Source organism: Lissotriton vulgaris, chromosome 9 (genome assembly GCF_964263255.1).
Source record: "Lissotriton vulgaris chromosome 9, aLisVul1.2, whole genome shotgun sequence".
In the NCBI taxonomy this organism is placed as follows: Eukaryota; Metazoa; Chordata; class Amphibia; order Caudata; family Salamandridae; genus Lissotriton; species Lissotriton vulgaris.
The window spans coordinates 250,945,422-250,969,568 of NC_141697.1; the positions used below are offsets into that span (position 1 = coordinate 250,945,422).

At 48.3% G+C, this 24,147-nt stretch overlaps 1 protein-coding gene across 3 annotated transcripts in view; it reads right to left on the reverse strand.

The window, feature by feature from the left end:
• ENTPD5 (ectonucleoside triphosphate diphosphohydrolase 5 (inactive)) overlaps positions 1-24,147 on the reverse strand; it is a 408,239-nt gene that overhangs the window by 319,923 nt on the left and 64,169 nt on the right. For all 3 annotated transcript variants that reach the window (XM_086937471.1, XM_086937473.1, XM_086937472.1), the window contains exon 4: positions 97-224. The gene's annotated coding sequence lies outside the window, so the exon portion shown is untranslated. The remainder of the gene's footprint in view (positions 1-96; positions 225-24,147) is intronic.

Consider the following 24,147-nt stretch of genomic DNA (forward strand, 5'->3'; position numbering starts at 1 on the left):
ATGTGAAAGATAACAAATCTGGCTATTTCCAATTTTTTATTGGATTCTGTATAATCATACAATAGTAAATGAACAAAGGATAGATTGTGTCATTACCTGTGGTAAATCCAAAACCACCACGCCTGCATCTTGTAGAAGCATAACAGTTTTCACTCTTCCTGCAGACATGGCTCGTCAAATGACAAACACAGCAGAAATCCAATATGGATCTTCTTTCTATCAGTCTGGTGGGGTAACAATCACAGAGCAACAAGTTATTTGATTGAATATCAATCTTTTCATTTATTTTCAATGAATCTTTCGGCAACATGGATTTATTTGATGGCAGCAGAGTGAATTTTACCTTATACAGAGGTTTGTAATGAAATTATAATAATGGATATTAGATAGTTCAATTGTGAAATCCTACAATTGTAATTGTCTTCACCAAAATACATTTTCTTTAAAAAGTCTGAGTAAAGGTAGATACAGCCTTTTATTTGTACATGGCATTTCTATAGCAGATTGTACCTATTCCAGCAGTGTGGTTTTGCTTTGTCAGACTGGTCGTGATGCAAGCAAGCCTTGTTCCATTGGTCAAATGCACAACATGTCAGCCTTGTCCAGAGTTGATTACAAGTTGGTGATAGAGTATGACCTCTCAAGTGTATGAACATGCATGTGGTTCAGAGGGGTGCTCCAAGTATGCAAACTAATGCAGCGCTTTTGTTTGAAAGTGTCTAAAAGTGTGAAGGATACAGTTTTTCAGGTTTATAATGAACACACTGGTAGGGCATGCTATAGTTAGCTGTTGGCCAAATTATCTTTGAAACTGGATTATTGAGTAAGGCTGGTCAGGGTCCAGACTGAGGTGGCAAGGTGCGAGAGAATGATGGGTTGGAATTCTACCCCAAGAGATTGCCAGTGGTTAGATTTGTTGCAGGCATTCCTCCTATCCCCTTTTGTGTGTTTGATGAAGTAAGACCCTGCCAGATATGACAAGAGCACAAATGTAGAAAAACAATTTACAGGAGAAAGGTTCAGATGAACACAATCCAGAAGCAGCAATATGGAGGGGCACAATGAAGAGGACTGAAGATAAATACACATGGGATGAAAGACCGGCCTAGATGTTACATGAGAACAGTAATGGGAACAGTTCAGAGGAGCACAGGTGCAAGGAATTAAGAGGAAAACAACCAGGATGTAAAGTCACAGTGGTGCAGTAACAAGTCTAGTTCAATTCAATTGTATTGGATCCAGATGTGCTGAGGGAGCAGAAGAGTGGGCATTGTTCTTGGAGGCATACATTTCTGTTCAAGATCATCCTGGTATGAGCAAAGGACAACAATATTTTAAGGCATTACTGCCCTTACCATGTGGGTTTGTTTGAGTGGAAAGGTAGAGGCCAAAGCACTACAGTCTCAAAAAAGGCCCCAACAAGAAAGTTTCAATGGGATTTGCCCCAAACCCCTATACCCCCACCGGGGCACAGGGTTGACAACCTGAAACAGGTGCTTAAATACCTGTATGAACACCTGACCTCTAAGTGCAAATCAGAGGATGTTTGCAACGTCACGCTAAGATAGTCCGCAAGGAAGAGAAGCAGTAGTTTAAGTTCAAGAGGCTGGTGGCCATGTCATCCTAGAAGTGCTGGTGGACACTTATGGTCTGGTCAACACAACTGCAAGTGCTTTTACACATAATAACACATAAACGTGTGCAGTGGGTCCACTCTGCAGATCAAGGTCAACAGAAGGCAAAATAACCAACAAGTCACGTCAAATCACGACACGCTTGGCATGTGGTATGGAGATCCTCTAATCATCATTAGTGGAAAAGCTAATTCTATAACACTCTGTTAGACCGGTCAGCCCTTTGGGTGGTCCCTTCTAATTATTATTATTATTTTTATCCCCTTTTTGCCTTCTGCATTTTTCTTGTGTGTCCACTACATTGTTTTTCTTTTTGGTGTTGACCCTAGGCCTCTGGGCGCCTCATTATTACCTATTAGTAATGCAGCGCAGGTGCTCTTGTAAATTAGAGAAAGGGCAGGTACCCTCACAAAATGGTGGCCTGCCAACTGTCAATGTTTTACCTCAGAGCTTGGCCCATAGGTTAGTATTAGAGGGATCTAGAACCTTCCGGCCCATTCTAGTGACCTGGGCCTAGGGTTTATAAGGTCAGAACTTAGGCGGCCATTTTGAGCATCGTAGGGCTGGCTGGAGTGCAGGCTGTGGTGTCAGGGAGGATGGGGCACTGAGCGGGTTGACTTCTCTTGAGGGTTGCTTCCTTGCCGCGGTCATCGCCCCTCTACCCATAGACCTGGCCCTGCCTAGATATTTTCCTGTTGAACCCTGCCCCGGTGTCTCCACGAAAAAGGAGGAACTGTCCCTTCACTGAGTGGTTTTGAGTAAAGGTTGGGGCTCTTGCTGAGTAGAAAGTATTGCCCCTTTGATCTGTGGGATTGAGAGCTGCCCTGAGGACGCTAGATAGCTCCGGGGGTAAAGAAGAGACTGAAAACTTGACCCCCCCTTCTTCTCTAGCGATCCCCCCTCCTGTGCTGGCCTGCCCCCTCTCACCTGTGTCGAGGAGCGCTGGGCAGAGGTCACTCTCCCTTTTAAGACGATTTTGCTGGGGAACCGCTGAGGTGTGGAGGTCCCCTGACCTGCGACATTGGGGCTAGAGGTGCCCATGTGGGTGTTGCGACTCCCTCCCAGGGTAAGGAGACGGTGGTAGATTTGCCCCCTGTACCGCTGCCTCTCGCTGAGGTGAATGTTGCTGAAGTGGTGGTGCAGCATTGAGGTGGCGTGTCCCTAGCGCCGGCCCAGTGGAGGGCTCGTCAGCTTCACTAAGGGACGGAGCGGCATTGAGGCGTCCCTTCCTACACGCAGGCTTGACGGCTTCCCTGAGGGGGCGGCGCCGCATCGCAGACGCCTCTCTCCCGCGCAGGCCCAGTGGAGCGCGGCTGTTCGGAGGAAAGGAGTAGCTACCTTCGTAGGTGGCCAGACCAAGTCAATTTCAGTTGCGCATAGTAGCGGAAGCGTCCTCTCCTCAGCGCAGGCCCAGCGTGTAAGTCGGCCTTGCCTGCGAGGGAGGAGACGCTTAATCAAGAGACTGCCGGAGATGGTATAATCTTCCCCAGCTGCCTGTGACGGCTGAATCTGAAACTAATACCGTCAAGACCACAAGTAAGCAGGGATCTGGGGGCTGGTGCGGGACACGAAATTGGAGAAATCTCCACGGGGCTAGTGGATGGCCTACTCTCTTGAACCCTGGTGACAGAGGTCATGTAGGCCAAGGGAGCCTAAACTGACAAAACTACCCTACTGGAACTAGGGATCTGCCATCCATAGAAACTGCTCTGGCTCAACACTGAAGCTAAACAGAAGCCAGGGCATTACAGGTTACTAGATCAAATGCATGATACTGACTGAATTTAATGCCCGTTCTTTTTTTACCAGGAGTATATAATTCTGGCACCTGCTACATCAACTCGTAGATCAACTTTACTAAGAGAGATATGCAATATGGTTTCTTTGCTGTAGTAATGCACAATCTTGATTCCCTGAATAGATGTATTGTGTTTATTTCCTGCTTAATTTTATTTAAACTGCAAAAGAACTGCCTGAAATTTAGAGTATTAAGTGGTTTTGCTGAATTCATTTCCACTGGAGAACAAGATTCTTGAACTAAATGCAATGTTGGGTTCTAAATGATGCAGGTAATCAAATGTGGAAGTGCTTGATGTGTTTAAGTGACACATGCTTAACGGAATAAGTTAACTTAAGGAATTTTTATAAAGCATTTCTCATTTTTTCTAACAAGGTGTGGTGTCATTTTTGGTGGATTGGCGCTGGGTTACTGTGGTGAGTGTGACACAAGCACTCTGTGCCAGGCTACCCTAGGTGGACCGGTGACCCCGGGTCCAACACACTCCATCACAGAAGTATGACTCAGTTAAAAAAAATATATTTATTAATGACCGTTGTCCTTCTTCAAACCCTTAACCTGCTCAGAACAAAAAGAAAATGCAATGTGAAGGAGCCAATGATATGTCTTCAGGACACGGAGGAAAGTGAGACAATCAAGAAGGAGACCTGGGCCAGTGGTCCACTGCATTTAAATATAATTTAGAAAACCTAGATTCTCCTACTTTATGATGTGAGTCAACACACGAAAGAAACATTACAAGAAAATTGAATAGTTGCTGCTTGAATTTCTTAAGAAGGATCAATGGCAATCCTGATGGTTCTAGCGAAGGGTTGCAAAAGGAGAGAAAATACACATTTCTAGAGATCCTGAGGATGCCAAAGGTCTTGTGGATTCCTAAGGGGGGCATTCAAGGGGGAGGAGTCTGATGCTAATTGAAGAAGGCAGAGTTGTTGGAGAGCAAGGTACCACACTGGTAAGGGGCTAAAAAACTATGAATGGCACGCGGCTGCGGGAGTATAAAGAGGACTGTTAGTGATCAATAGTTCGCGTTGGAGGATGTTGGACCTGTCAGACAGAATGGTCTTCCCTCATATGTTTTGCCTTCTCCCTTCCTGTATTACTGAGTTTGTTTGTGTTGGCCTCAAGACTCTGTGCACTTTACCAATGGCAGCTCCTCTGCTAAGAGAGAGGAGCGTCGCCCCACTGCTCCGCACCAGAAAAAAACATAAAATGATAATAACTTGCGTTATTATCATTTTAAGATTCCTTCTGCTGCAGCAGCTTTCTGGGTGGGGCGGGCTGCTCAGAAGACAGAGGAGGAATGGTTTGCACACAACTAAGTGCACATGCCTGTTTGGTCAGCCCTCTCAGGCCGCCAAAAACAGTCATACGCAACTCCCATATTCTATGTCAAGGCTACATTATAGCCTGCCTTGAGAACTTGCCCAGGCCCCCATTCCCTGGCTGAGCGCTGATCCACGGCACTCAGACCAATCACAACTCTGCATTTCAGCATTGTGATTGGCTATCAGGACCCTCGGAGCAGGGTACTTCCTGCTGGCTCCTGTATCCTGTTGGAACTGAAGTCAGGAAGAGGACGGAGGAGAGGCGGCGGCAGGCAGTCACAGGTAAGGGTTTAAAAAAAAAAAAGAAAAATTCACCCGGCCCCCCTGCCACACCACCTGAGTCCAGTAGCAGCCAGTACTGCACTTTACCACTGCTAAAGTACTTGTAGTCACTCAGTAAAACATGGTAAAATTGGCTTAAACGTGATTAGCATATTCCATTTACTTATAAGTTCCCAGAGAAGTGGTATACCATATACCCAGGGCAGTAAATTAAATGCTACTAGTGGGCCTGCAGTATGTACTGTGCTACCCACTTAAGTAGCCCCTTACTTAAACTTCTCAGGTCTGCTGATGCAGGCAGTATGCAGGTTTAATCTGCCAATTTGACCTGCCAAAATAAAACCATTGCCAGGCCACAACTTTTTTTATTTTTATTTTCTTAAATTTATTGACTTCATTCACAATCTTTCAGGAAAGTGTTCAGACAGCCATTATTGCAGTGCTTTATGCAGTGTGCATCCATTATACATGTAAAGTAACACCATATATCCACGAATTATGAAGTCATCATGCTGGTCTGCACCAGTCTCAGAAGAAATGCATTAGATGAAGATCAATTTTAGAAAACAAAAATTCAACACAACCAGTTAGCATCGCGAGCTTATGAGTAAGTGAATCTGGCAGCCACGATTGGGGGCAAACCTCTTTCCATGTGGGGGACAGATCATTCCCATGGTATGGCCCTTTCGGTAGCCCTTGGGGCGAATACTCAATAGCCCTGTATAAGTACATTATTCCAACAACCCGCCATCCACGGTCTCAGCAAGCACTGGACTACACAAATATTTGAGAGGGGACCATATAATCTTTCAGTCGTGAGTGTACGGGCATGACTTCCCAACAGGCTGTATGCTGTGCCATCTGTTGCGTTTCTGTGATTTTGCTCCTCCGTTGCACTCTCCGCGATTGTTTTTTCCTGCTCTGTGCCCTCCCCACCGCAGCTCCCCTGCGGCCCGCCCCTCTTCTCTTCCGTACCCACTACCCGTCTCCCATTCCCCGCCCCGCTCCTGCCTGCCAGCTGCTCCTCCCTCCCACTTAGCATTTATGGAGGAGACCAGGCGGACATGCAACGGGCGCGCCAAAGGCAAGCCCTTCTGCGCCCGTCCGTGCCTGGACCGCGCCCAGCGCCAGAACCCCTGGACCTCGTCGGACCCTAACCAACCGTCTGAAATACAACACCGCCACCCTCAACGCACTTAACACCGGACGAGCGCCCGCCTGCTATTAAGCCACCCCCAGACGCACCCACGGACCCTTCACCTGTCAAGCCTGCAAATTCACCTGCCTCAAACCCCGTCCCCCGCCCAACAAAGCAAACAACAACCACAACCACCTCAAGTGCATCCTCCTCAACACCCGCTCCGTTCACAAGCACGCCATCGAACTCTGGGACCTCCTCGACTCAACAACACCTGACGTCGCCTCCCTCACGGAAACCTGGATGAACGCCTCCTCAGCCCCCGACATCGCCATAGCCATCCCGGACGGCTACAAAATCACCCGGAAGGACCGCATCAACAAAACAGGAGGAGGGATCGCCATCATCTACAGGAACACCATCAGCATCACGACCAACGCCGAAGACACCATCGCCTCTGCCGTACACCTACATTTCCAGATCCACACCGACCCCCAGACCACCCTCAGAGGAACACTCATCTATAGACCCCCGGGCCCACGCACACAATTCAGCGAAACCATCGCCGACGCCATCAGCCCGCACGCCCTAGGCTCACCACAATACATCCGGGTAGGAGACCTGAACTTTCACCTGGAAAACAACAACACCACCACCACCACCCTGCTCGAAAATCTCGCCAACCTCGGACTCAAGCAACTGGTGGACACCCCCACCCACATCGCTGGCCACACACTCGACGCCATCTTCACCGCCAGTAACCACGTCGCCTTCAACCACTCCACAGGACTACACTGGACCGACGACAGCTGCATACATTTTACACAACATCTCACCACCATTGCATCGGATCCCCCGCAGATGCTGGAGCAAAGTCACCAATGACCAGCTTACCACGTCACTGAGCCAGAACCCACCTGCTGACACCAACATACCCGAAACCAACAACGCAGCTCTCAACTTCGCACAATGGATTACCAACTGCGCCGACGACCTCGCTCCACTGAAAAACCCCAACAGCAAAACCACCTTCACAAAACCCTCATGGTTCACAGACGCCCTCAAAACAGCAAAGAGAACCTGCCGATCACTTGAAAACACCTGGCGCCAAGAACGAACAACAGAAAACATGACAGCCCTCAAGGCCGCCAGCCGCGAATACCATCAGCAGATCTGGAACACCAAGAGAACATCGTTCAATGAGCGACTGGACAACAACACCCACAACAGCAAGGAACTCTTCAGCATCTTCAAAGAGCTCTCCAACCCCAACGCCAGCAACAACGACATCACCCCTTCGCAAGCCCTCTGCAACTCCCTCGCCACGTTCTTCCACCGCAAAATTGCAGACATACACGACGGCTTCGGACACCAAACTCCACTCCAGGACAGCAAACCAACGACCCCCGGCATCACCATCGACTTCTGGACCCCCATCAGCATTGAAGACACCACCCTTGTCATGAGCACCATCCACTCCGGCTCCCCGTCCGACTTATGCCCCCACCACATCTTCAACAAAGCCGGCACCACCATCGCACCCCACCTGCGGAACGTCATAAACAGCTCCTTCACGTCAGAGACCTTCCCTGAAAGCTGGAAACACGCGGAGATCAACGCCCTCCTGAAGAAACCCTCAGCAGACCCCAAGGACCTCAAGAATTTCAGACCCATCTCGTTCCTCCCCTTCCTGGCTAAAGTCATCGAGAAGACCGTCAACAAACAGCTGACTGCATTTCTCGAGGCCAACAACTCGCTCGACCCCTCCCAGTCCGGATTCTGAGCCAACCACAGCACTGAGACCGCCCTCATCGCAGCCACAGACAACATCAGAACCCTGATAGACAATGGGGAAACAGCTGCCCTCACCCTCCTGGACCTCTTAGCAGCCTTCGACACCGTATGCCGCCGAACTCTAATACACCACCTCATCAACACCGGAATCCAAGGAAAGGCCCTGGAATGGATCATCTCGTTCCTCTCCGGAAGAACCCAGAGAGCCCGCCTCCCCCCTTCCGCTCCACGGCCACCGAGATCCGAGATAATCTGCGGCGTCCCTCAAGGATCCTCACTCAACCCAACACTCTTCAATATATACATGAGCCCCCTCGACACCATCGCATGAAAACACAACATCAACATCATCTCCTACGCCGACGACACCCAGCTGATACTATCCCTCACCAAGGACCCAGCCACCGCCAGAACCAACTTCCAGGAAGGGATGAAAGAAGTAGCAGACTGGATGAAGAACAGCCGTCTCAAGCTCAACTCGGACAAGATGGAAGTCCTCATCCTCGGACAGTCCCCATCTGCCTGGGACAACTCCTGGTGGCCATTGGCGCTGGGAACCGCACCGACACCCACGGACCACGCACGCAACCTGGGCTTTATCTTGGACTCCTCCCTCACGATGACCAAACAAGTCAACGCCGTCTCATCCTCATGCTTCAACACAATTAGAATGCTTCGAAAGATCTTCCGGTGGATCCCCACAGAAACCAGAAGAACAGTCACCCAGGCCCTAGTCATCAGCCGACTGGACTACGGGAACGCCCTAAAAGCAGGAACCACCGACAAACTTCAGACGAGGCTCCAGCGCATACAAAACGCCGCCGCATGACTCATCCTCGACATCCCTCGCCACAACCACATAACCACCCACCTGAGAAACCTCCACTGGCTCCCCGTAAACAAAAGGATCACGTTCAGTATGCTAACCCGCGCACGCAAAGCACTCCACAACATGGTCCCCGACTACCTCAACAGCCGACTCTCGTTCTACACCCCCACCCGCCAGCTTTGCTCCACCAGCCTCGCCCTTGCCATCGTCCCACGAATAGGCAGAACCACCTCCGGAAGAAGATCATTCTCCTACCTGGCAGCGAAGACCTGGAACTCCCTGCCCACTCACCTACGACTGACCCGTGACCATCTCAGTTTCAGGAATCACCTCAAGACCTGGCTCTTCGAGCAGCCGCCCCCCCCAGCGTCTTGAGCCCCTCACGGGTGAGTAGTGTGCTTTATAAATGCTTTGATTGATTGATTGATTCCTGGCAATAGATGGCATCTTTATGCCAGTCTGCCACCCGGGGCACAGTTCAATGTCCTCATCTCATGGCCACTCTACGTTTAGCTAGCAGCAGCAGAAGAGCAGCCAGTTTGCACCTATCCAGAGGCACTGCTTGCAAAAATCCTAATAGTGCCACTAGGGGAGAGCACTCATGCGTGAGCCCTAGTATGTCACCCAGTCTGGCAAAATTCTTCTTCTAGTATGTAGCGACCCCCGGGCATGCCCAGGAGAGGTGATGCACATCAACGCTCTGCATCACTCTTGGAGCCACTTGCCCAATTTTGAGCCATCCCACTTAATAACCCACGGTGGGTTCCAGGTGAACTACGCCGTCATATTTTATTGTACCCTTATCATCCACTGTATTGCTTTGATTACTGGAGGTAATCCCCATTACTCTTAGTCCTACTCGTCCTCGACCCAGTCATAACACATGAGGTATTCCACCCGACAGGAAACAAAACCGGAAACGCTTTTTAGACTCCACCCACCCTCCTGTCAGGTGCTATAACACACCACACCATCAGAAGCAAATCCTGATGTACCAAGCACCAAAGGCCTGGAGAGGGAGGGCGGGAGGGTTGTATGACTGGGTCGAGGACGAGTAGGACTAAGAGTAATGGGGATTACCTCCAGTAATCAAAGCATTACCTCTACGTCCCTCGTCCTCGACCCAGTCATAACACATGAGGCATACCAAAGCAACCCCAAAAAGGCCTTTGGCACACCAGATACAGAAAACAGAACAGACACAAAGGAGTGCAGCAAGACAGAGTTTAATAATAAACAGAAACAAACAGAATCAAACAGGGGGGGGGACCCCCACAGCTTGCAACACACCAGAACCAAAATTAGGGCGGCCAGACAGAGCACAATTCAAGCGATAATGTCGCACAAAAGTGGACTCGGACGCCCATGTCCCCGCCCTACAAATCTCATCAAGGAGAACTCCATGGAAAGCAGCCCACGAAGCAGACACACCCCTGGTAGATCTCGCCTGAACACCAGACGGGCAAGGCAAACCAGAGCCCTGGTAAGCCAAAGAGATCACAGCCTTGATCCAATGACCCAAAGTAAGGCGACAGGCAGCTTTACCCCTACCACCTAAACCAAAGGTAACGAAGAGGGAGTCAGAAGACCGAAACCCAGCAGAACGTGCAACATAAACAGACAAAGCACGCCTCACATCCAAAGAATGGAGCAAGATGTCAGAAGGCGAGGAAGGAGAAGGACAGAGAGAAGGAAGAATCAATTCCTGGGAGGAATGGAAACGTGAACGAATCTTAGGCAAAAACCTGGGGTCCAAAGAAAGGACCACCGCATCGTCCATAAACCTCAAGAAGGGGGGTGAACAGCGCAACGCCGTAAGCTCGCCCAACCTCCGAGCAGATGTAACAGCGACCAAAAAGGCCACCTTGAAAGATAGGAACTTCAAGGCCACGGACTCCAAAGGCTCAAAGAGAGGGGACTGCAAGGCGCCCAAAACCAAAGAAAGATCCCAGGGAGGAACCGGGGAGCAGACCGAAGGAGCAGAAAGAGAAATTCCGAAACAGACGGGAAACCAACAACCCGTCCGAAGGCAGAAGAGAAGCCGGATCCCGAAAGACCCGGATAGCAGCCCACTGACCCTTCAAAGTGGACAAAGCATAGTGTTTTTGAAAGCCATCCAAAAAAAACTGAAGAATAGAAGAAACATCACAGGAGGTTGGGGACAGACCCAGGGAGGCACACCAAGAAGAAAAGGAAACCCAGTGCTTGGAATAAGAGGAAAGAGTGGACTTCCGACGAGAAGCCTGCATCACAGTGATGAGGTGGTCGGGCAAACCCCGGACACCAAGAGACAGCCGTTCATCCTCCAGACCGCCAAGGTGAGAGGAACCAACAGGGAGGTTGACGGGGAACTCAGAGGAGACGGGTAACGGGGCAGGATCCACGGAGGGTCCACCGCCAGACTCAGCAGCAGAGGAAACCAGGAGCGGCGAGGCCAATAAGGCAGAACAGCCACCACCTGAGCCCCCACCCGCTGAACCTTCAGCAAGAAGAAAGGGGGGAATGCATAGAGGAACCAAGGAGGCCAAAGGACAGCCAAGGCATCCACTCCCCAAACCCCCGACTCCGGAGTCCTGGAGCAGAACAGGGGAAGCAGGGCATCGGTCCGGGAGTCAAACAGATCCAGCACCGGAGTCCCGAATCTCAGGCACAGCAACCTGAAAATCCGAGGGGACAGACATAGGGTGAGAGATGACGGGAACCGCCAACTCAAGGAATCTGCAACCACGTTGTCCACACCCCGAATGTGCTGAGCAGAAAGGGCCACCAGATGACACTCGGCCCAATTCGCAATTGCACACGCCACCAAGTTCAGGGAAAGGCAGCGGGTACTGCCCTGGTGGTTGATGTAGGCCACGGTCACAGTGTTGTCCGACCTCACCAACACGTTGCACCCCAGAAGATGATCCTTGAAAAGGCGAATAGCCCTCTCCACCGCAGACCGCTCCCTCCAATTCGAACAACGGTGTGACTCCGAAGGAAGCCAACGCGCCTGCACCGCCCAAGGGCCTAGAGTCGCACCCCAACCGGAAGCGCTGGCCTCCGTCGTCAACACCAAGGGGGGCGGAGGATGGAACCACATGCCCCTTGTCAGATTTGAAGAATCCAGCCACCACTGGAGAGCAGACACCAACTCTGGAGACACAGGAACAGGAATCGAGAAGTCCAAGACAGGAAAGAGCACCCAACGCTGAATATGCCAGAACAGAGGCCGAAGATGAACCCTGGCCCAGGGTACAGTGAACACAGTGGCAGACATGTGGCCCTGAACCACCAGCCACTGCAGGGGAGGAGCCGAAACCTTGGAAAGCAACCTCCTCAGCAAAGACTGAAGACGTAGAATCCGGGACTCCGGGAGAAAGACCTTGCCCAGCACAGAGTCGAATACCGCCCCAATGAAGGTCCTCAGAGTAGCAGGGTCCAGGTGACTCTTTGGCAGATTGACAAGGAAGCCATGATCCTCGAGCGTACGCATGGTCAAGGAAAGGTGGCGGGACATGACCTCCGGAGATGGAGCCTGCAGCAGCCAATCGCCCAGGTACGGAACCACGGACACCCCCAGGAGATGGAGATGAGCAGCCCGCCTTGTGCTGAATGCTCCTCCGAGAACTGCTTCCAAGCCCCTCCTTGAACAGCTGCATAGGCTCCCAATTCGACAAAGAGCCAAATTTAAAATATGCTGTTTGATCCATAAGTGTTTGAATGGACAGGGGCCGGTGTATCTTGAACGGAAATTTGTTCCTTATGTTCCAGCACGATCTCTCAGATCAAGTAACAATCTCCTCCTCAGCAGATACTACATTGGGCTGATGACCATAATCCACTCTGTAAAACTCATGACGATCTTGTGTTGGTACTCGATGCTGCGCCGCCCGGCCTCCGGGATGTGGGCTGAGGGGCCGTGTACAACCCTGAGAATGTATAGTGCCTTATACTGATGTGGAGAGGATGGTTGTATTGTATTGATAATTTTGTTGATAATTCTGCAATAAAAACAAATAAAAAAAAAAAGTAACAATCTCCTCCTTGTGGTCCCTCGCGTCAAAAAGTCTAGACACGGAGGTAGAGCCCTGTCCACCACCGGTCCCACCCTGTGGAACAAACTCCCTCTGTCCCTAAGACAATGCAAAGAACATCTTACATTCCGAAAACTTCTAAAGACCATTCTGTTTAAAAATGAAATCTAACTCCTTCCCTATACCATGCCCGCTGTCTTACCGGTTCCAAAAGCGCAGAGATACTCCAGCTGGAGTGGATTCAAGCGCTATATAAACCAACAAATAAATAAATAAATAAATAAATGAGCCACCAAAGGAGCAGCCACTTTGGTGAACACCCTGGGGGCGGACAGGAGACCGAAAGGAAGGACGCAGAACTCCCAATGACGACCTTCCAGGCAGAAGTGCAGGAACCGCTGATCCTCCAACGCCATCGGGACATGCAGGTAGGCATCCTGGAGATCCAGCGACGTGAACACCCAACCTTCCTGGATCAGGGGAATCACCTTCTGCAATGTCTCCATCTTGAATGGGATTTTCGGAACAAATAAATTCAAGGCCCGAAGATTGATGACAACACGGAACCCCCCCCGTGATCTTCGGAACCACAAAAACAACAGAATATGTCCCCAGTCCACGTTCCAGGGGGGGAACCGGGACAATCGCCCGTTTGTCGAACAGTAACTGAACACCCTCCAGCAACGCTAGACGGCGAGCAGGATCCGCAGGCAAAGAGGTCACCACCACACCCGAGGGAGAAGGAGGAGACAGGAACTCTATCCGGTAACCCCAGGAAAGAACATCCAGCACCCACTGGTCCGAGGTCGTCAGCAGCCAAGCATGTAGGAACAGCCGCAGTCTCCCACCAACCACGGGCTGACCACCAGCGAGAACGGGCACTAGAACGGCGTAGTCAGGAGCGAGGAGCGCCAGACCCACCATCCGGCTGGGGCTTCTTCTGGAACCTCCGAGGAAAGGACCTACGAGCACCACGCTGGCCCTTAAACCAGGACTGCTGAAAACTGGAAGGCTGGCGAAAGGACCTGGCATTCGAGAAGGAGGACCCCCTTTGAGAAGGAGTATGACGGAAAGATAACGAATGCTTCCTCTCCTTGAAGACCTTATGGAGCTTGGCCTCCAGGGCGTCCCCAAAAAGATGAGTACCAGAAAACGGCAACCTCAAGGCCATAGAACACTGCGCAGCATCCGTCTTCCAACCACGCAGAAGTAAGTTCCGACGGGCAGCAACAGACGAACCACAAGACAGAGCTGAAGCCCTTACTGAGTCAAAGGCGATGTCCGAAAGGAACTCAGATTGACTCTCCATAGACTCCAGCAACTCCGGACAATTGATCCCCTCCTGCATAGCAGAAAACAAAGTCTTGAAGTCAGCCAGCAAAGACTGCGCAACATATGCACCATACACCCCTGACCTAAGCGCCAGGTGAGAGCCAGCATAGGACTTCTTCAGAGCAGAGTCAATCTTTATCAACGCCATCCTTCAGTATATTCTCATCAGCCATGGAAGGCCGACCAACCAGAGAAGCAACCACAGAATCAACATGCACCGAATCAGGCAGGGCAACCTCCATATCCTGTAAAGGATACAGCTTAGACATGAATTTGGGCATAGAAATATGGTCCGGGTCCTTCCATTCCTTAAGGAGGACATCCATGACAAAGGGGTGGATGGGCATAGAAGAGGGCGCAGGCTTCCGAAACTGCGGCAGAACAGCGTCCTGGGAGGTACTGGGCACAGACTCCACAGGGAAACCCATATTCTCCCGAACATGGCAGAGCAGATCAGGCATCAGCTCCCTCGAAATGTACTTGCCCTGCAGATCCACCGCACCCAAAGTAGAGGAAGAAATATCCAAATATAGGGGGGCAGCCGCCTCAGAGCGACCCACCGCACCCTTCTTGGAAGCCTTGAGACTGGACAGCGTCTCCAAAAGCAGGCGCTTCAGTCGCTTGGAGCCACCCAGACCAGCAATCCGACCAGCAGGCGCAGAATCTTCTCTTCCTGTGGTGTTTACCCATTGCAAATATCACCACGAAACAGCAAAAAAACCACACGGAATGCACAGCAACACCACGAGCGTCACAGGAGAGAAAACCGAACTCCCGCCATAAATAGGAGGAAAACACTCACCTCACAGCTGTAGCCCCGTTGATTGAAGAAGGAGGGGCAGAAAACCAGCCTCCCAGGAGCGGCCAACGAAAGAAACCCAGCAAAGTCACTCAGGCCGAAAGGAGACGATGACGTCATCGCCATGAGCCGTCCAGCCAATCAGGAGATGAAGGCAGGGAACCCGGAGCCCACCCGGGCGACCGCCCAGGCAAAAATGAGGAGCCGATGCCGGGAACGGCTTCCTGCCGACTTCCGACATCTCCAGCCCCGGCAATCTCCGAAGAACCGGCGCCCGCTATCCAGGGGCAGCCCCAACTGAAGGGAGGACGTCCCCGAATCCACCGAGGTGAGCGCAGCCAGCCAACCAACACCGGCAAGGGCAGGACTCGTGGGGCAGCAGCATGCCCGTCCCAGCAGCAGCCAGTCCACCGGAGCAAGCCCCCAAGTTGCAGAGAAAAGGGCAGAAAGCTCCGGGGCGCCCCGCAGAAAGCAACCACTTCCAGCGCTCCTCCAGGAATCCAGGCGAAGAAAGAAATCCACGGGAACCCGAGAAGCCCCGCAACCCAGGGCCCCCGCCAGGAGGAAAGTACAGGAAGCCCAGCAGCCCGACTTACAAAAGGTCCCACGGAGGTCCACGAGCACCCCCAAGGCCCAGCCAAGGAGGGAACCACAGGACAGTCGTAGCAGGTAAGTGCCCGGCACTCACCCAAGCGTCACCCATCAGTAGTCCAACCGACAGGAAACAAAACAGGATTTGCTTCTGGTGGTGAGATGTGTTATAGCACCTGACAGGAGGGTGGGTGGAGTCTAAAAAGCGTTTCCTGTTTTGTTTCCTGTCGGGTGGAATACCTCATGTGTTATGACTGGGTCGAGGACGAGGGACGTAGAGGTAATGAGAAATTTATCAATGGGTCTATCTAGTTATTGATTGGTTTCTTTCAGCTCACCATCTAGTTTGTTCCTTTCTTGTCCTGATGGAGATCCCCTCCCAATGTTTAATTGGACTTTATGCCTTTTATGGGATCGAAACGTCGATATTGCCAATTATACAGACCTGGATTGGGATTATCATCCACATCTAGATAACACAGAATTGATATTATCTAATCAGTCTTTTTATTTCAAGAACATTTATTGATACATTTTCTTTCATCGAATACAGTTCCTTATAAAAACAAACAGCTGAGCCAACGTGTTTTGTTCCAAACTGTGAGAACTTAGTCAGGGCTTGGAAAATGAGATCGGAAAATTCAATCTTCACAAACAAATTGTTATTCTTATTCCAGCTCCATGTGCCGGACAAGGTCGTGGTTCCTCAGGGCATCATCATGCCTATATTGAATACCCTGATAAGTATTTTCACTTCAACGATGGCACCAGGTATAAAATGAGGTTCTACATACCCACTCTTCAGTTTACTTCTGGACCTGTGGAATGACTCTCAGAGGACTGCCCTGCTGTCTGAGGCCTGCAGTGTACTTCAGGACTGCCCTGCTGTCTGAGGCCTGCAGTGTTCTTCAGGACTGCCCTGCTGTCTGAGGCCTGCCTCGTGCCCTCAGAGGACCACACATTTGTTTGAGACCTGCTTTCTGCTTGAATCAAGGATTTTCATAGCGACTGCAAGGGCTAGTTGGCTGGTCTTCTGATCAGAGCCTCAGGGACAGAAAAGGCTCCAACCATCTTGAACCCATTCCCGGATAGCCCAAATTGAAAACCTAGGACCTAAAGAATTTTCAGTCAAAACTTGCTCTGAGAACTAGGAGGAGACAAAGACCCACTTGCTTGCCACCCAAGGTGCATCGCCAGTCAGCCAGACGTCATGGTCATCAGTAGAGGCAAATCCAGTTGAACAGCATGTTCCAGCAGGGGTATCCAGGATCGTGAAGCCCTCTGCCATAGCCTGCATATTTGTTTTGCTTTTTTAGACTTTCATAAAAGAGACTAAGTCAGAACGTAGAAAACCTCACAGCGACTTTACTCAAAACTCCCCCAAGATGGTGCTGCCTCCTCCTCGGACATGCCAGTTGCATTGTTCTGCCCTGCCTGCTGTATGTACCTTCTCAGACATTTTTCTTCAAAATATTTTCTATGTCCGAAGGTAAGCGGAGACCGGGTTCAATCCAATTTCTGAACTGAGCTATCACAGTCAGCCATAGCTTTCGATTTTGCCCTCGTCCCGCGCAAGGAGATTTCCACGGTTGGCATTTTGCTCTTCTAGGCACCATTTTTCATTTGAAATGTTAAAAATTTAAAACTCCGGTTGATGGTGGATTTCTCTTGTATTGTGCTTTCACTTAATTCCTATTTATGTGCTGCATAAATACTTTACTCATTGCCTCCAAATTAAGCCTGACTGTTTTTGTGCCAAGCTGTCACAGGGTTAAGCGCAGGTTAAATTAGTGACTTTTGTGGTTCACCTTGACAAGGATTGTGGTTGTTGCTTGAGTAGAATTTTTACTCTCGTCAAACAACAACCCAATTTCTCACAGCGATCTCTCTTTGTGCTCACGGTATAAGTGATATTCCAACTGAGGCTACTGGTAAGGCTCTTGAGAATAAGTTATGGACACTAACTATTGGTATCCTTATATGATGAAGTTTTGTTTGTATTGTTGTGCAAAACTGTCAAGCTCCACAAATGAAATAATCCACTGCCATGCCAGTTAGGGATTAACGTGCAGGCTATGATAGCTGATCAAGGTGTTATGTTAGACATCGGATTTTCGGCTGTAAGTACACGTGGAAAATATTACATTATATTAAGATATAACACTACATGTAGCGTGTATAAAGTAATTTTACAAATAATGTATTTCTTTGCAGATTAGCTGCATTTTGATGTCCATTCTGAAAGCAGAAGGTTTTACCATTCAAGAGCTTACATTTGCCAGCAGTAATGAAAAGCTGCACATTATTAAACTGAAAGATCTTTTTTAACTGATCCTTACAATTTATGATGTTAACTAAAAGGCTTAATATTGACAAAATGAACTCTCTTCCTACGCCACCCTCCTCCAACATATTCTGACTAATCTTTGAATAAGAGCCAACTAATTTTCATTTGGACTTTAAATCTTATGATTACACTGTTCATAGCACAGCCTCCTTTACGAGCAAGCAGGGAGGGAATTCTAAGCTTCACTGTTCAGGATCCCATCCAAACATGACCTTCCAATCCTCCAGTCCACACAATCAGACCTATGGTCAAGTATAAACTAATAATTATCAATGGGAAAGATTGAGACATCCAATGTCTCACACCCATCTAGACCTTGATGTTCAGCACTGCCTGAAGCTCAACCCCGAAACCGGTCAAGACAGAATTCCTCCTATTTGCGAAAAAACACAGGCAACGACTAGTCCAAACCGAGCTCCATGACATCAACATGAGCGGATCCACATGTTATCCAATGCGAAGTGACTCGGATTCACCTTTGACACCAATTTAACCCCCAATGAATACATAGCCTAGAAATACAGCTATCACTACTAAAGAAAGTGAAAGCATTCCTCCAAGAGAGGGACTTTAGAGCTGCTCAAACTCATGCATCTGTATGGTGCTAATGCTCAAAGGCCCCAGACTCCACACGACCCCTGATGGACATCCTACAATCCACAACATACCCCATCATGGGCCCGTCACCCCAACCCTGAAGGAACTCCATTGGCTTCCCTTGTAAGTCTGTACCATCTTCAAAACTAGCTGGATAATTTACAAAGGCACACCCCTGCCTAGCTGGCCAACAAGCTCATGACTTTCCTGTGGCTCAAGGAACACCTACAGCATGGAGACAAAATACAAAAAACATATATGAAATAAAACAGGTTTCCATTTAAGCATACTGAATCGGACGACATACCTTTATCCATTAGGGCTGCCCCTACCCTACTCCAAATTAGAAAAGAGCATAAAACACACTCCTTTAAGGAACAACATCACAACAATATAACAGTCAACCAGTATTCTGAGAAACCCAGCCTCTACTGTAATCACTCACTCAGTCTTTACGTTTGACCCAGCACAGCCCTACAATGCCTTTCAGTTAAGTTTGCCCAATACAAATTCCAAATATATACATACATACATATGGGTTTAATTTTTATTTTCATGTTGTCTTCATAAAATTTACAATCTTCTCATTATATTTAATTGCTTTGCTTACTGTATTGAGCCTGACGATTTGCCCTAGAGAAGAACAGATATCCCATCTTATCTGGTTGTAGTGACTGAGATACCGGTTCTGATTGGCGTGGTTATGACCATTGCCCACCACCATCTCAGTATGTGATGTAGTTTCGACTCTCACTCCACCTATTTGCAGAGCTTACCGATAGACTTTGACAACCTCATGCTGTCTTATACACTGTTTTTGCTCCTTTTCGTGCCTAAGGGCCAGTGCTCGAGCAAAGCCATGTTCTTCCTTGTCACCATCTTGCAGAGCCTCTTTTGGTGAAGGGTAATGTTTTATGTTTGATGTGTTATTCGGTAGCAGTGAACCAGCACGGACCGGTTCTTATTGGTGGAATGTGCTCTCTTCGCGCCGGAGACCCAACAAACGCTTGGCCAGCTGCTGTTGTGTGCCTGGTACGAGGCGGTACAGGAATCCTGTGAAAATGGTAGGCAGGTTCTTCTAGAAGCTTCGAGAAAGAGACACATTCTATATTAGTGAAAGTGGGTCCAAGAGGGAGAGAGATGAATTGATGGCCTGTGAGACGACAGTCTGGCGGCTTTGATGGTCTGATGAAACTTCACGGTGCTGACGTGCAGTCGTGTTTGTGGAGCAGAGAGTCTTGGCCTAACCAGAGAAGGACAGGGGGAGAGAGTTGGACCCTTCTTCAAGATACAGATGTCTAATATGGTGAGATGTATATCTAACTATCGAATTTTACCTTTCATTTTCAGGTTTTATGTGTATATTTGTACTGATGTTTAACCATTATTATTTCTTTCTTGCCACCACTATTATCATGTAATAAAGACCCTTGGAATGTGAATTTGGTTCTTATTCTTTGTAAAGGAAGGTCGGCCCCTTTTTTACCAAGTGCTTTCAGAGGGATGGGCTATTTCCCCTCTAACAGGTAGTTGTTGATACGGTGGGGCAATCGGCTCCTAAGCAAGAATACCAAAAGTATAAGTAGATCAACCCAACATAGTGTATGAGGGATGTACTGATTTTTCACCGGAAGGTGTTGCACGTGCAGATGCGCATTGTTCGTCGGGAGACGTTGCTGATTTCGCACCAGGGTGTGTTGCTCGCGTTGTTCGTCATAAGGCATTGTTGATTCACACCAGGGTGTGTTGCTCGTGCAGATGTGCATTGTTCGTCGGGAGACGTTGCTATACATACCCTCAGAGCTATGACTTCTTTCATCTTTAGTAGTTAGTTCTATTTCTTTTTCAGGTGAGTATTCTGAAGTGAGGTGTCCTCAGGAAATCTGGGAAGGGACTCGGATAAGTAATGATTGCCTGTATAACTAACTGAAATACCCGAAGAAGCGGAAAAATCTGTCATTACACTGGTCTACAAGTCCTGCTTTGTAATGGAAAAATACAACCTAGTTTGGCAGAACACGTGGCTCAGGGTCTTCATGCTCCTGGATTGGGAAAACAATAGATAACTAATCACATGTGAAAATGAAAATCAAATAAGACCAAATGGCGAGGTCTTATGGCAAGGCAGGACCTACACTATCCGACGAGCATGCAAGCACGCGGCCTGTCCTCCCACAAAGTTTTCCGGTAATCATACCCATATGAAAAAAGTAGAGTTGTGGAATCAGCGTGAGCGACCACAAAATTTGGCAGATCCCCAATAATAAAACGGACTGTCAGAGGATTAGGAAGGTGGAGAGAATTACATGAATCACATACAGGATTACCACCCGGGAATAGAAAATATATAGCTGCCGCTTGGAGCCTAAGTGAGCCCCGCCTTCAAAGATCAGAGGACACTGACCCATCAAGTCCACCCAGGGAAACATTCAGGGATTTGTACAAGGGAGACTGTATATCACATTTTTATCTTGAAGAAGGTGGTCGGAATAAGAATAATACCACCGAAACCCGTTGACGCAATTGTTTACAATATTGGGTTGTATCCTAGGAATGTGTGGGGGCCTAACAGAATATTAAGGACTGTAGACCCTTACATACTTGAGTAGACAAACTCCAGTGGAAACAACTTTGTCATTGATGTGATTATTTGTTCACACTGAATCTTTGCTGTCTCTCCTAGTTTTTTATATTGTTTGTCTATATTGTTTTTTATGAGATACTGTTTTTAATATTATCATTCATGTACTTGAAGTGTTTTTATCTGTAAAATTAGAAATCGAATTCTAAATAAAATAACCTTTTTATGTATTTCTTTGCCTTTTTTATCATATATGTGTTGATTGACTAATGGGGTCTGGGTGCCTTTAGAACCATGTGGATGAAAGTGAGAGCATGAGGTAATGAAATAGGGATTTGTGTACAATCTACTATTCATCCAAGAGAGTCGTCTCTTTTACTTAAAACATTTTTAAGAGCAGGCAGTGGTCCCACAGACCACTGCCTGCTCTTAAAAAATAAAAAGAACACTTCATTTATTTTTCTGAAATGCATCTAGTTTTCCTTTAAGGAAAACTGGCTGCATAAAAAATGCTTTATTTAAAAGCAATCACCAACATGGTGGTCTTCTGATCCCAGCAGGCCACCATCCCTGTGATGGCTGTGATTCCCAATGGGTAGCAAATGACCAACCTCATTAATATTCATGAGGTAGGTCGATTTGTGACCCATTAGGAATCGTTATTAAAAGACTTTTAAGTTTTCTTACATTATGAATTGCGATTTCCTCGTGTAAATTCGCTAAGAATCGTACGTAGGAAATCCCAATTCTGAAGTTTTGTACATGTAGCCTCAAGTCATCAAATTCTTCTTAAAACAATTTTCAGTTTTTAGAGATCACGGATAACTAGAGATGGGATACCAAAGGACGTACAGGGAGGAGGAAGAGGGGACAAAAGCAAAAAAGACATAATAGAACCCAAGAAAAAACATCAACTGACCAGCATACTCTTCACAACCACTCTTTCATCCATCTCTATGAGGCCCACCTCCTTTTCCCTCCAATATGCCATCGCAAGATGATATTGCCTAGTTGTCAGTTGCTCAATTATGTACTCCAAGATTTTCTATTATCTTCAGGGGATTGCCAAGGGATGGTGTTGAGAGCCCATTCCCTCACCAGACTTTATGGGCTGAGATTTGCAAACAATAACAATCTAGTCTCACTGAGGCACAGGTGTTAATGCTTGAGCCACACTGTGCAGTACTTTGTCCACAGGTTTAAATGCAGTAGGTCAAAGTACTGCAAAGCACTGCAAGGCAGGAGAGTGTTGTAAATAATTAAAGGCACACGCTGTAAATATACTAACTGATTCGCAGAAAAGAACAAGTTACTTACCGTTACTTACCTTTAGGAATACTCTTTCTGTTGGATACTTTAATCTAGATACCTCACCTTAAAATACAACCCCAGGTGTCTGACTGGATCCAGAACACCTTTTCCATAGCAATGCTCCAATAAGCCAGTAGGTAGTGTCATGTGGCTCCATGCAGACTGCACACCACCCCCGAGATGACAGGGTGGAGAGCATCGAGGCAACACCACTAGACGCCAAAATAAGTTTCTTTCACACTTTGTGCCCTCAGACATGGAGTATGAACAATTGTTGGTAACAGTGTGGGGAGTTCAAACTTGAGACATATTTAGATGTTAATAAGAGGCCACTCAACAGTAAGGGGTGGAGGGAAGCAGCTGAGGAATCTACAGTTTGACATATTGCCCGCCAGAAAGAGCGTTACTGAAGGTAAGTAACTTTTTCTTCTGATGGATACTTCCAACTGAATATTCTTCAACTTAGAACTGACACCAAAGCTGTACCTGCCCAGAGGGAGGCTCTGTGGTGTGGATTCAGACCAAAAAGTCCTGCACGGCCCAAAAGACGAACTGTCCTCCCCACTGGACCTAGCTGTCAAGGCAGTAAGTGCTTTGTAAACATATGAACTAACACCCACATCGCAGCTTGGCAAATGTCAAGTACACACACTCCCTGTGCCAATGCAGTGGTAGCAGCAATAACCTGGTGGAATGGGCACTTTCAGACCTTCCAGTGGCTGCTTCTTGGCCAATGCATACCAGATCTTAATGCAGAGGATTTTCCACCTCAACATGGTACTCTTCTTCACAGCCTTCCATTTCTACACTGCAGAGAACCCCCCAAAAAGCAGATTGTATACTCTATTTTCCTTGGTACAACCAATTTAGAAGCTTAAAGGCCCTTTTAGGGTCCAAGCGATGGACCATCTCCTCCTCTTTTAAGGGGTGAGGGGGGAGCAAAGAACACTAGTTAAGTGACGGATTGCCCAATTGCACTGAAAATGGCATGCAATAAGTGGATGTAATCGCAATAAGGAAAACAGTCTTTAGGGTCAGGCGGCACAGCAAAAAGCATTGGTTCGATGGCCGTATACATGAGAAACATCAATCCAAAGTTAAGAATCCATTGTTGGATCACAAATGGTTTGGGTTTGGTTTGAGAGGGAGGAACAAGTTACTTACCTTCAGTAATGATATATCTGTAAGAGACATAGATTAGTTATAGATTCTTCACCTTAGAATTACCCCCAGGCGTCGGACTGGATCCGGAGAATTATTTCTTCAGCCGTACCCCTGCGCGTCGATAGGTGGCTTCGGTCGACTCTGCGTTCGACGTTTGCGTCGTGGTCGCCGGAACAACGTTGCAGTATCTACTTGGATGCCACCCTAGCATGCCGAGCCATGTAAGTCACTGACCACTGGTGTATAAAACTAGTGCCCTAAAAGGGAGTCCCTTTACCTAGAAGTCAGTTCGCAGAACAGGGAGGATGAGTGGGGCGGTGAGAAATCCATAACTAATCTAGGTCTCTTACAGATATATTGTTACAGAAGGTAAGTAACTTGTTCATCTGAAAGAGACAATTAGTTATGGACTCCTCACATTAGAATAGGTACACCAGCAATACCAAGCCCGGAGGTGGGTCTGCGAACCAAGTTCACACCAGAAAGTCCTGGAGAACTGAACGGCCAAAGAAGCCGTACCTCCTGGTTTGGCTAGCCAGGCAGTAGTGTTTGGTAAACATGTGCAGTGAAGCCCAAGTAGCTGCCTGGCAGATGTCAAGAATGGGG